Raw genomic sequence first — 7,303 nt, forward strand, 5'->3', positions numbered from 1 at the left:
TATACACTTTCAGCATACAGAGTTAATTTCAAGCGAAGAGTTAAAGCCAGTAAAATATTTATTTAGTCATCTAGCCTGTTAACGTTTGCACTTTCTACTTGCAAATATGTCTCTGATTCTTTTGTTTCGCTAATGTCTGTTGTTGACTATTTTCACCTTCGTTTATTCTAAATCATCATGCATACTGTTTCATTCATTCACACCAAGTCTTTTGAATTATTTTTCTTCCTGTATTTCCTTCCAAACTAGTTTTGAACTTTCATTTCTAGATTTGTTTTCGTTTTTGTTCGTTTGTTTTCTGAGAATGCGACTAACTATCTGTAAGCTACTGAAAAGAGCTCACTTTGATTTACTTACAGTTTGCTATATAAATAATGCATTCTTCTTTATCGTCGGTTATCTTATAATCAAATATTAATCATTAGCGCCGTTTCCACCAGGAACTGTAATTTCCAACTTGTGGAACTTTTTGTTGAAACTTAGTTAACAAATAGGACTTTACTCGTTTTTTAATATGAGAAAGAAATTAGGTAGAACATTTATGATCGTATTTTCGATTTTGCTATAAACCTCAATGTTATTGCTTACTGGGTTTTATATAAACACATGTTTGTAAATCCTTCTAGCCTTAAAAGAAGAGGATATCTCGTAATTTACAAAGCAAATGTTTTTTTAATATGCTCAATAATGAAGGATGTGCAGAAATTTTGTTTCCTGCTCATACACTTTTATTGTTCATGTATGCATAAATAGAGCGATCAAACACTTCATCAATATTCATTTCTGAAATTATTAACATAAAATGCTTAACATATATTTACTGGCCCTACTGTTCATGCCACTTGAAAGTACTTGAATGCACAATTTTAGAAGTGCTTGTTGGGTTCAACTAAAATAATTTTAATTGCGACTACAACGTCTTGCAGCTACAAACATAAATCTATCTGAAAGCAAAATACTATGCACATTTTAACTTTTTTCATCCTTCATCAATTAATATTTTTTTTAAACAAAGACAATCAGAACCAAGACGTCTCAGTGAGGTAAGCAACTAGGCCCAGCCAACAGAATTCGTTAGTGCTGCGATAGTTCTCGTCAGTGGTAGTACTAGGTCTGGCCGTCTTGTCGCGCTTTGAATAATAAGACTTCGGTATTTCATTTTTTTTATTTCGAAATTTCAAATTGTATTGTGTGGTCTTATGCGCACATAATATTTAATAACAAGGTTTTGAACTACCTATCTGGTTAGGGTGAGAATTGGCCAGTAAAGGCCTGCTGTTCTGGCAGCTTTCTTGATTTTAGTTCAGCAAGAACAATGTTAAATCTCATGCACCTTTACGGACTTATCGTTAGTCGTGAAATTATGGGATACTCTTACTTGAAATATACAATCAATACGCATCCAAACGCTTTTTACTTTATTTCGATAGGATTTCGGGAAAACTCAGTTTCTTTCGTGCCTTATCGTTTAGATATTAAAAAAGTATAAACTATTCTGAAAAAGCGCCTGGATACGTATTAATTATTTTTTTTTAATGGGACATCTCACATTATACTACGACTAAAAATAAGGGCGTAAAGCTGAATGAGTTTAACGTTGTTCTTGCGGGGGGAAACTTAAAGTCGTTTTTCTATAGTCTCTCTCTCTACGATTGTTTAGCTTTACTATCTGGGACAAGCAAGTTAGTAAGTAATCTGAGACTCCGATTTACAGTTGCTGGGACTAAAGTTTGAAACTCTTATAAATAGGAACTCGTCTAAAATCCATAAGGACTTCAGAAACTTTTAGAGGTTTTTAGAGTCCCAATACTAATGCATTGTTTAAAATACGATTTGTTGATGGCACAGCCACCGCTGGTACTGGTGGTACAGGTGTATAGGCGGCTCTGGAAGTTGATATGACCAAGGTCGGTCAGCTGCTCCAGTTCATGGAATCTAAACTGGAGCTAAACCCAGCATTCACATTGAATCAACCCTTCCCACCACAGCCACGATATATGCAGAAATGTATTTGTACATTGAATCAACCCTTCCCACCACAGCCACGATATATGTAGAAATGTATTTGTACATTCAATTCTCAAAAGAAACATTTACTTGGAGATTTCAATACTCTTTGTGACCTAAGATAAGACAATATTTATATCATTTTTAACTTTGATGAGGTGATTGCTAAAATATTTAAGCCACCAAATGCTACAAGGTGAAATAAGACTTCAATCTGACCGGCCATATATTAATATTTGAACACTCGCATTCTTGAATGTGTCTGCTCTTCTCCTCTCCAGCCCGACCTAAAGAATTTCCAAGCACCAAGTTCCACTTGTACTTTGTATACATGGCAGATTAATTTGTAGTTTATAAGCAAAGCTAAAAACTCTGCACATCAATAAGATTAATGATCTTCGAAATGTTCATCGTTGACCGACGGAACGTACACAAGCATGTTCCACGACCGCTATTATCCTCGTTCTTCCTTCTGCCAGACTGATAACAAGACTAACGATACAAACATGCTTGAGTTTTGTGTCAGTTATAGTATTCTTTACTTCCATCGTCCGTAGAATGGATTTTCCTTGATAGAATGGGCTGATTGTTTTCAGAGCCCAAGTTTGGGTCTTGGTAACCGGTTAGACGGGTGAGGCTACCGACAGGTCAACACTCTAGCTAGGTTACAGAGACAATGCCTCCTGATACTGCAGTTCTATACAGAGGTCTATTTCTCTACAGGATAATTAAAGTGACCTTCGAATAGGGTTGAATACTTTTTTTTAAATAAGTACCATGAGCAATAACGCCGTAACCACAAGATTGTAACGTAGAACATATAGTATCAGGATAGGCCAGCTAAGGAGTCCTACACATGTACTGGAACTGTAACAGAGTCTTGAAAATAGTTGAACGTTTTTTGGGGTTATGGTCATTTCAACTTTTTACAAAACAGTTATATTTTTGAGGTTGGCCAAATTTTGTAAAATACTGTATATTCATGTACCATGTAATTTTAAAAGAAGTTCTATTTAAAAGTTTTTATATCTTATTTGAGCTGTAAGGGCATACCTATAGGGAAATAAGTTTTAAATCCTGAAACTTTTTATTTTTATCCGTTATTTTTAAATAACAAAATACTGATTGAAAGCATAGGACCAAAACGTTTCTTTTTTCTAATGTACAGGTATTAATTCTACGTACCATATGATATAGATTTACGTCAGAACAAAATTAATAATAATTATAATATACAGCGATGATGTTTAACATTAAAAATAATGTTTAGTTCTCTCTCTCGTGGACACACAGATTGAATGTAAAATGAGGTACAACATGACTTAAGCTTCCATTTAAATATTTTGAAATACGCCTATTTTACCTTTATCAAAATATTTACTTTTGGGGGGAGGGAAAATTCAGTAAATAAAAACATGATCGTGTGACATATCATTTTAAAGGTAAACTATCTATTGCAGATTTTGCTGGTTTCACCTTTTTACTTTTAAATTTATAAAAAATTCATGGTTTTGTGTAAAAGCCCAATTTTTTATGTTTGGTCCGCCATCTTGAACGTTAAAATATTTCGGAAAACAAACTTCGCTATAACGTTTCTGCTTAATAGAGCTTTATAACAATGTGCCATATGTCACAGATATATATTTGAAAACTTTAAAATTCGAACCAGGGACCTCCAGTTTTGGCACATCTAACCGTTCTCCTAATATACGTTTAGGACACATTATCTGACCCACCCTGTATACTGGGTATTCCAAACTTTACACACACTGTCGAGATCTTGGAAACTATTAGAGATACAACAAATATGAAATGGACAAAGTTGTGCGTCAACAAATAAATGTTGTTAAGTTAATTATTGGTCGCGTCATTCAGTCGCAGCGCTAAAAAAACTATTTTTGTCGACATTTTCAAACTTTTACAGCTCTCTTATTTGTTCCAACAAAAAGGAGGTTTAGAGTCTCAGTCAGTTTACAAAAATGCAACGATTATTGTTTTCTAAACCAATAGAAAGTAGTTTTTACTGATTTCAAATTACAGATAAAAAAACTTAAGTATATTGTTATACTTTCCTTGTGGGTTTCGTTAAAATAATACATAAAACTCCATTTTTTTACGTTAATAGAGAGGACCTTCAACAATACAAATTCCAACAAAACCAATATCTGTAATTAAATTTATATTTAACCACTTCATATAAAAAGCAATTTGAAATGTGAGTTAATAATAGCAACATATTTTGAGGTGAGAAAAGTTTTACACGGTAAATTTATAACGCAAAAAAGAAATGTACCACGGAGTTTCCCGGCGAACAAGCCGACGCGACCATAACAGTGACTCAGATGCGTTCTTAACAGGAACTTCCACACACAATATTGCCTGATATTTCTAAAATTTTGTGGATGAAATATTCATATTCTACAGGGAGTGCTAATACTTAATACAATTATTTGGTATGAATAACACAACGAAAGTATAACTATGATGCCATTGCTGGCTTAGGTATTTAGTTTCCGTTCTTTGGTTCGATACGAATTACTGCCCGGTTTCACTACACCTATTATGTAAGAATAACAACGGAAACCTAATCGTTTGACGTCATCAGTCTTCCCTAACCTAAAACTTGATATCTCTTAGTTCTGACTCAACATGCCCGGTTTAACTACAATTGTGTAGGTGAACTTTATTCTATTGATAGACCCTTAGTAATAAAGTTATTTGTAATGAATAACACGAACTGAAATCTAATCGTTTGACGTCATCAGTCTCCCCTAACCTAAAACTTAATATCTCTTAGTTCGGACTCAAAATGCCCGGTTTAACTACAATTGTGTGGGTGAACTTTATTCTATTGATAGACCCTTAGTAATAAAGTTATTTGTAATGAACAACACGAACTGAAATCTAATCGTTTGACGTCACAGTCTTCCGTAACCTGAAACTTGATATCTCTTAGTTGTAACTCAAAATGCCCGGTTAACTACAGTTGTGCAGGTGGACTGTATTATATACCCTTAGCACGAATAACACAACGGAAGTCTTTTAGTTTGACGTCATTTTTGCCTCAACCATAACCTGATAGTTCTTAGTTCCGAGTCCAACCCAAAACGCCCCATTTGACTACAATTGTACACGTGAACTGTATTCTTCTTGATAAACAATGAAATGCTATATATTTTTTACTAATATATTAATATTTTTTAAACTGTAATAAATTACCAATGTTATTAGATACAAGAACGCTCTTTATATTAGCATGGACACAATCTCTTTTTGATTTCACTCCAAAGCAAATTGTCGAACCCCGCTACCCGTGAGTACTGAACAATAGGACAAGATAGCCTACCTGGGTGGAAGAGTTTTAACTAGACCCACGAAGTCTAATAATGCAGATGTGTATATTTCATATTGTTTAGCTGTGCATTATCAGCACCTAGGTTGCTCTTAGAATTATTAATTGTCTTTGTTGTAAAATAATTTTTGCTCATGGGGAAGACATGATGTTTAGCATTAAAATATTTTGCATTCTGCCAACATTTGAATTTTTTGTTTTAAATACACCTTGATTACTTTTAAATTATATATTTTATTTAAAGAAAGAAATCACAAACTAAATACAACAAATTTAAAATTGTCAAAAGCACTTATTAAAACTTGGATTTAAATTCCGTAATATGCAATTTAGTGTATAGCACTTCTAATGTTAAATGTTGATATGGAGGACTGGACATATGTTCCAAATAAAGTGGTGTATTTCCAATTTTGGGTAAACTAACACATTTCAAATATTAAGACACTCTTCTCAGGGGACTCCACTAACTGCCATGAAGTTGGCATAATCAACCACAAATAGTTTTAATACCACCAAAAGAAAGATTAATACTGACAAAAAATTGATTTTCAAGGTACATATCCCCCCCCTTCTTCTTGGCAATTAGTGACAATTTTATTCTCAAATCAAAACCCTACCTTTTTACTTTTTGAAATGTCTGGAATGTGATGTTTAGACATCAACTGTCGTGACCATCTAATTAACCAGGATATAGTAGTCAAACTCTACAAGTGTTATAGTAGAGGAGTGTTTAAGAAACTTGGATAATGCTATTAAAACTACACTTGTTGAATATGGTAATTGTGGTGCTCCACAGTTGTCAATTATTACACTCATATGATTTGTCAATGGATTTCCCAGCTTTTCCCTTACTATGCCCATTGTTTTCCTGTCATTGATGCAAATGATTCATTTCTTGCACAAAAATAAATAAGACTAGTTCTTATAAAACAAAGTACCTAATTTGTAAATAAGTATACAAAGTAGTAATTTTGTAACTCAAAACCATTATTAGTTATTATTTTTAGGTAAAAACACATATATGGAAAACTACAATTTTAGGATAGGTACCACATGTTTATAAAAAACTTTTTTTTATTTGTTTTGGTATAAGATGTTACCTTCCTTTCACAAAAATACTAGGAATATAATATTGTGTCCATTTCCAGACTAAAACAAAAACCACTCACTTCTTAGTCCATCTTTTCTGATTATACTCCAAATAAATTTAAAAATGTCTGTAACACATTAAACTTGGAAAATCTGTTATAATGTGCAAGGCAAAAACCTAGTTTGATAAAACAACAAACATAAGTCATTTCTTTGAATCAATCATTCAATTATGAGTTTGCTGTAGTGACGAGTGTGTTTATACTTTACAGATGCTCTTGTATTATTAAATATAATTCTCAAGAATTTAACATCTAACAATCCAACACATTTTTACATTAAATTTTTTGTATCTAGAGATTTTGTTTTTGAAGAAACAACTTCAGTCCCACATGACTGAACAAAATTATTACTATAAATCATATTAACTTTATTTTCATTTATAACAGTTTTATTCCATTATGCAGGTCCAAAGATGTTTTCTACAAAAACAAAAGGCCTTGAAAATAAAAAATTTAAATATTGATTGCTTGATCTTAAATGCACAAAATTATGCATGTTGTTAAGGAATAATATAGTTTAAAAATCACTAAAATGTTGAAGCCTTTTAACTATAAAGTTATACGTTATTAGGTCTTCTAGCAATTTGCAATGAGCCTTACTGAAATGTTCAGATGCTATCTGTGGCAGTAATTCAATCACTTATCTTTTACAACATCACTGAGATTTAATTGTAGGTTTTAGATAACTGTGCATATCACAATTAAAAAATACACACAAAAGGTTACTTATCCAAGGTATTTAAAAGTCAGTCGTCAATACATTCCCTGTTCATCCACTAAAAATGTGTTTAAT

The sequence above is a fragment of the Homalodisca vitripennis genome, chromosome 3, assembly GCF_021130785.1.
Source record: "Homalodisca vitripennis isolate AUS2020 chromosome 3, UT_GWSS_2.1, whole genome shotgun sequence".
NCBI lineage: Eukaryota > Metazoa > Arthropoda > Insecta > Hemiptera > Cicadellidae > Homalodisca > Homalodisca vitripennis.